Source organism: Ascaphus truei, chromosome 1, assembly GCF_040206685.1.
Source record: "Ascaphus truei isolate aAscTru1 chromosome 1, aAscTru1.hap1, whole genome shotgun sequence".
Classification (NCBI taxonomy): Eukaryota; Metazoa; Chordata; class Amphibia; order Anura; family Ascaphidae; genus Ascaphus; species Ascaphus truei.
The window spans coordinates 245,228,216-245,233,886 of NC_134483.1; positions in this window are offsets into that span (position 1 = coordinate 245,228,216).

A 5,671-nucleotide genomic window follows, 5' to 3' on the forward strand; every position below is an offset into this window, starting at 1 on the left:
TTTTTTTTTTTTGTGGCCCTTCAGATACAGGAGCCGTCCGACATCCCACTTCTGACACCACCTGTGGCAGCCTGTAGCCTAGGTCAGGGAACAGTCCACACGTATAGTTTCAGGATAAATAAAAACGTTCAGTGGCTTTATTTCTCCACAGTAACATAACATGCGGGTACACTGTCCCTTTAACAAAATAAATCCTGCTCCACTTTGGGAGAAAAACTGACTAATAACACAGCAGACCTATCTAGTAGGCTGGCTGGCTAAACCAGAACCAAACCATAAGGGTACTTTAAGCAGTCAGTAAACAAATGAATAATCCTTACTTTAGTTGAAGTAGTCTTTGGTGAAATCCCTCTGGCTAAGGGCTCACGCAGCAGTGTGCTTCTCTCTCTCTCTCTTTCTCTCTCTCTGTCTGGCAGCTACTGCCAGTCACATGATCCTTTATCTACCTTGCTGGCTCTCAGGTGTCAGCTAAAGAGTTCTGATTTCATAACTTCCACCTGAGTTAACCCTTATGAGTGCTGGATGAAGCACTCAGACATATGTCTCCCAGGCGTAACTGATAGGAGTTGACTTCACTCTGTCACAGTCCCATTGAACCTTTCACATAAACCGTTTATCTGGGGGTGGTAAGCGGTTGTGCGCTGGTGTTTCACCCCAAATCCCAGAGACACTGTAGCAATTCACTCATGTCAGAATCTCACTAGGGAAACCTTCACTAGTGAAAATGGTGGCCAGTGCTACTGCCTCAGGGTACCTGGTGGCAAAATCCACCACCGTGAGTATGTAATGCCTACCAGACCAACTAGGGATCATGAGAGGTCCCACTATATCCATAGCTACTCTCTGGAAGGGTTCCCCTATTACCGGTAGTGGGTTCAGGGGTGCCTTCACATGATCACATGCCTTACCTACTCATTGGCAGGCATCACAGGAGCGGCAGAACTCTGTCATGGCCCCTTGATGCCCCCGGCCAGTAGTAACACTGCAACAGCCGGGCTCCCGTCTAAGTGACCCCGCTAGTGGTATGGTGTGGGCTACCTGCAATAACTGCTGCCTATACTCCCTCGGTACCACTAACTGTCGCCTATCAGACCATGCTCTATCTGGAGCGGTAGAACCCTGCTCTCTATACAAGAGCCTGAGGTGCCATAAGAACCGATCTGACCCACTGTACAAGGCAGACTCGGACATCTGGAGTCTCTTGCCCTCCAAGCTGGGATCAGACCACACTGCTTCCCTAAACTGTGTCCCTAATTCTGGCCACCCACCCTTAGTCTCTAAGTCAGGTGCAAGGGGAACAGGTAAAGGGGGAGGTAGTTCAGCACACTGTCGCGACTCTGTCTGTCTGGCTTACCTGCCTGGTCTCCTCTGAGACTCCTGGAACCATTGGTCCCAAATGCAGGAAGACTGCGAAATCCTCATGGACAAGTGCCCTGCTCTGACTCCTGGTAATCGCTGCAACCGGAGCCAATTCCACCGTAAACACACATATAAGAGGCCTCAGGTCGTTACTGAGTAGCACCTCAATATCCAACCCGGGCAAAACCCCCACCTCCCTCATGCCGCGTCAGGCACCCCAATCAAGAAAGACCCGGGCAACCTGGATGGACCGCGGTCCTGCGTCTGGCATGGTCACCTGCATCCCTGTGCCTGAGAGCAGATCCTGTGGTCTCTCCATATCAGTTCGAAACAGAGTAACAGTGGCCCCGGAGTTAAGCAAGCCGGCTGCTCGGTGATCTCCGATGGTCACTTGCTGCAAATGCTGTTGCCGGATATCATTGGATTGCAACCCGACTGGTGCAATCTGATGTCCCCCCGTTTCCACTGCTGTTCCGCTGGCTGCAGGTTTAGATTCTTCTGTTGAAGTCCCTCGCTGGGCTGGCTGGATGGCTGCACTCTGTTCCTCTGTGTGTGCCACTTACACGCTGGCTTGGATGCCCCTCCTTCTGCAGCTGTTTTATTTTTCCACAGTGGAGTGCTCTTGGTCGCCCGAGCTGGAGTGGCTCCTTCTAGGGCAGACCCCTTCTTGCCGGGCAGTGCTGGCTGGTGATGAACTCATCAGCCATGTTAGCAGCATCCAGGCAAGTCTTTGGTTTGCGGTCAAAGACCCAGTCTCTTAAATCCGGTGGACACTGCTGCAAAAATTGGTCCTTGAACATTAAGTCCAGCAGACTGTGATACTTGGTGGCATGTCATCCCTCCACCCACTGAGTCCCATGCATTATCATGCGTGAGGCAAACCGCATGTAGGATTTCCACCATGGAGACTGCACACCCTGTGAAGCTGCAAGTAGTTGGAGCTTCTACTCAAAAGGTGTCCCCCAGGGCATGGCCTGGAGGCAAATCAAGATGGCTGTGTCAAGCTGAAGCTCCTCAGCAGAAGTGTGACAATCTATTTCCACTCAGTGGCAAACCTGATCCAAATGTAATTAAAGTCATAGATTCTGATTGCCGTTATAGCGGGGAGCACAAAGAATAAAAAAGGGCCAGAGAGAGGGAGGGAAGGGGAGAAGAGATGGGGGGAGGGAAGGAGAGAGGGAGAGAAAGAGAGAAAGAAAGAGAGAGGGAAGGAGAGAGAGAGGGAAGGAGAGAGAGGGGGAAGGAGAGGAAGAGAGGGGAGGAGAGAGAGAGGGATAGAAGGAGAGGGAGGGAAGGAGAGAGAGAGGGGGAAGGAAAGAAAGAGAGAGGGGGGAGGAGAGAGGGAGGAAGGAGAGAGAGAGGGGGGGGAAGGAGAGAGAGGGGGGAAGGAGAGAGAAGGGGGAAGAGAGAGAGAGGGGGGAAAAGAGAGAGAGGGGAGAGGGAGGGAAGGGGAGGAGGGGAGGAGAGATGGGGGGAGGGAAGGAGAGATGGGGGAGGGAAGGAGAGGGAGAGAAAGAGAGAGGGAAGGAGAGAGAGGGAAGGAGAGGGAGGGAGAGAAGGAGAGAGAGGGATAGAAGGAGAGGGAGGGAAGGATAGAGAGAGGGGGGAAGGAAAGAGAGAGGGGGAGGAAAGAGGGAGGGGAATGAGAGAGAGGGGGGAAGGAAAGAGAGAGGGGGGGAAGAGAGAGAGGGGGGAAGAGAGAGGGGGGAAGAGAGAGGGGGGGGAGAGAGAGAGGGGGGAAAGAGAGGGAAGGAGAGAGAGAGAGAGGAAAGGAGAGAGGGAGGGAGAGAAGGAGAGAGGGAAGGAGAGGGAGGGAAGGAGAGAGAGAGGGGGGAAGGAGAGAGAGAGGGGGAGGAAAGAGAGAGAGAGGGGGAATGAGAGAGGGGGAGGAAGGAGAGAGGAGGGAAAGGAGAGAGAGGGGGGAAGGAGAGAGAGAGGGGGGGAGAGAGAGGGGGGGAAGAGAGAGAGGGGAAAGAGAGAGGGGGGAGAGAGAGAGGGGAGAGAGAGAGAGAGGGGGGGGAAAGAGAGAGAGGGGGAAGAGAGAGGGGGGGGAAGAGAGAGAGAGGAGGAGAAGAGAGAGGGGGGGAAGAGAGAGAGGGGGGGAGAGAGAGCGGGAAGGAGAGAGAGAGAGGGGTAGGCGAGAGAGAGGGAAGGAGAGAGGGGTAGGCGAGAGAGAGAGGGGGGAGGAGAGAGAGAGGGGGAGGAGAGAGAGGGGGGAAGGAGAGAGGGAGAGAAAGAGAGAGGGAAGGAGAGAGAGGGGAAGGAGAGAGAGAGAGAGGGAAGGAGAGGGAGGGAGAGAAGGAGAGAGAGAGGGATAGAAGGAGAGGGAGGGAAGGATAGAGAGAGGGGGGAAGGAAAGAGAGAGGGGGAGGAAAGAGAGAGAGGGAGGGGAATGAGAGGGGGGAAGGAAAGAGAGAGGGGGAAGAGAGAGAGAGGGGGGAAGAGAGAGAGAGGGGGGAAGAGAGAGAGGGGGGAAGAGAGAGGGGGGAGAGAGAGAGGGGGGAAAGAGAGGGAAGGAGAGAGAGAGAGGAAAGGAGAGAGGGAGGGAGAGAAGGAGAGAGGGAAGGAGAGGGAGGGAAGGAGAGAGGGGGGAAGGAGAGAGAGAGGGGGAGGAGAGCGAGTGGGGGAATGAGAGAGAAGGGGAGGAAGGAGAGAGGAGGGAAGGAGAGAGAGGGGGGGAGAGAGGGGGAAGAGAGAGGGGGAAAGAGAGAGAGGGGGGGAAGAGAGAGGGGGGAGAGAGAGAGGGGGGAGAGAGAGAGGGGGGGGGGAAAGAGAGAGAGGGGGGAGAGAGAGAGGGGGAATGAGAGAGAGGGGGAGGAAGGAGAGAGGAGGGAAAGGAGAGAGAGGGGGGAAGGAGAGAGAGAGGGGGGGAGAGAGAGGGGGGAAGAGAGAGGGGGGAAGAGAGAGAGGGGGGGGAGAGAGAGGTGGGAGAGAGAGAGGGGGGAGAGAGAGAGGGGGAGGGGAAAGAGAGAGAGGGGGGGGGAGAGAGAGGAGGTAGGAGAGAGAGGGGAAGGAGAGAGGAGGGGAGAGAGAGGGGGGAAGAGAGAGGGGGGGGAAAGAGAGAGAGGGGGGAAAGAGAGAGAGAGGGGGGGGAAGAGAGAGAGGGGGAAGGAGAGAGATGGGTAGGCGAGAGAGGGAAGGAGAGAGAGGGGTAGGCGAGAGAGAGAGGGGGGAAGGAGAGAGCGAGAGAGGGGGGGAGAGTGAGAGGGGGGGAAGGAGAGAGAGGGGGAGGAGAGAGGGGGGAAGGAGAGAGAGGGGAAGGAGAGAGAGGGGGGGAGAGACAGGGAGAGAGAGAGGGGGGGAGGAGAGAGAGAGGGGGGGGAGAGACTGAGAGGGGTGTAACAATCTTGTTATTAGTGGGAGAGGAGGATTAAGATCAGTATTGCTCGCTATGGGCCTGTATGACTGCAGGTATGTTATTTATAAATGATCTGACCGTTACGTTATTTTTTCAACTATATGCACCAACTTCCACCATTTCATAAAACAAAATTCTAGGTAGGGCTACAATAAGAATATAGAATAAACCCCTAAACCCAATATTTCCTAAGGCCATATCCATGGTTAGTGCACGTACGTACGCACAGCGTCACACACTTCTGTAGCAGGAAATTTTTGTCCTGTAGGTAGGCGCGACGGGGAGTTGTGTCCGTGACATCACGGAGCTGTTTCGCCCTCATTGGGCAAACCGCCCATGTGACCCTGCCATCGCGCTACAAAGACAAATATTTTTGTCTCCTCTAGCTTCGCTCTTGCCGACGCTCACGTACTATACACGATCCCATTCATCTGTTTCAACGCAGTCGCGCGCAATATGCATGGATGTGGCCTAGAGTGTGCCATTCTGTACGTTAGCTTGAATGAGCTGTAAGATATCTTCTATTGCCAGAATGTTTGACTCGTTTAAAAAGGGATTTTAAAAACTTGCAATTCCTTTTTTTATTTTTGTATCAGCCATATTTTTCTGGTGCAAAATGTCTTAACTATTATTCTTATACTTGATTTTTATTTCCTATTTATAAAAGTCAGATCAATGCTGGCTGCTTTAAAAAAAAAAAAAAAAATGATGGTTCCACCAGTTTTCTAAACAGGGAGATCCTGATAAAATAATGCCCCCATGCACTGCGCTGCGGCACTGCTGCCGCCACAGCCCTGTCTGCCTGACCGGGAGGCCACAAATGACCAGCTCCTGCAGACCCCTCAGGCTGGCCGCTGACGTCACCCGCCGGGGCGTGGCCAGTGAGCGATCGCCAGCCCTCCCTTCATCTGGTGCCGGAGCCCGTTCTGCTCCCTGGGCGGCGGCGGTGACGTG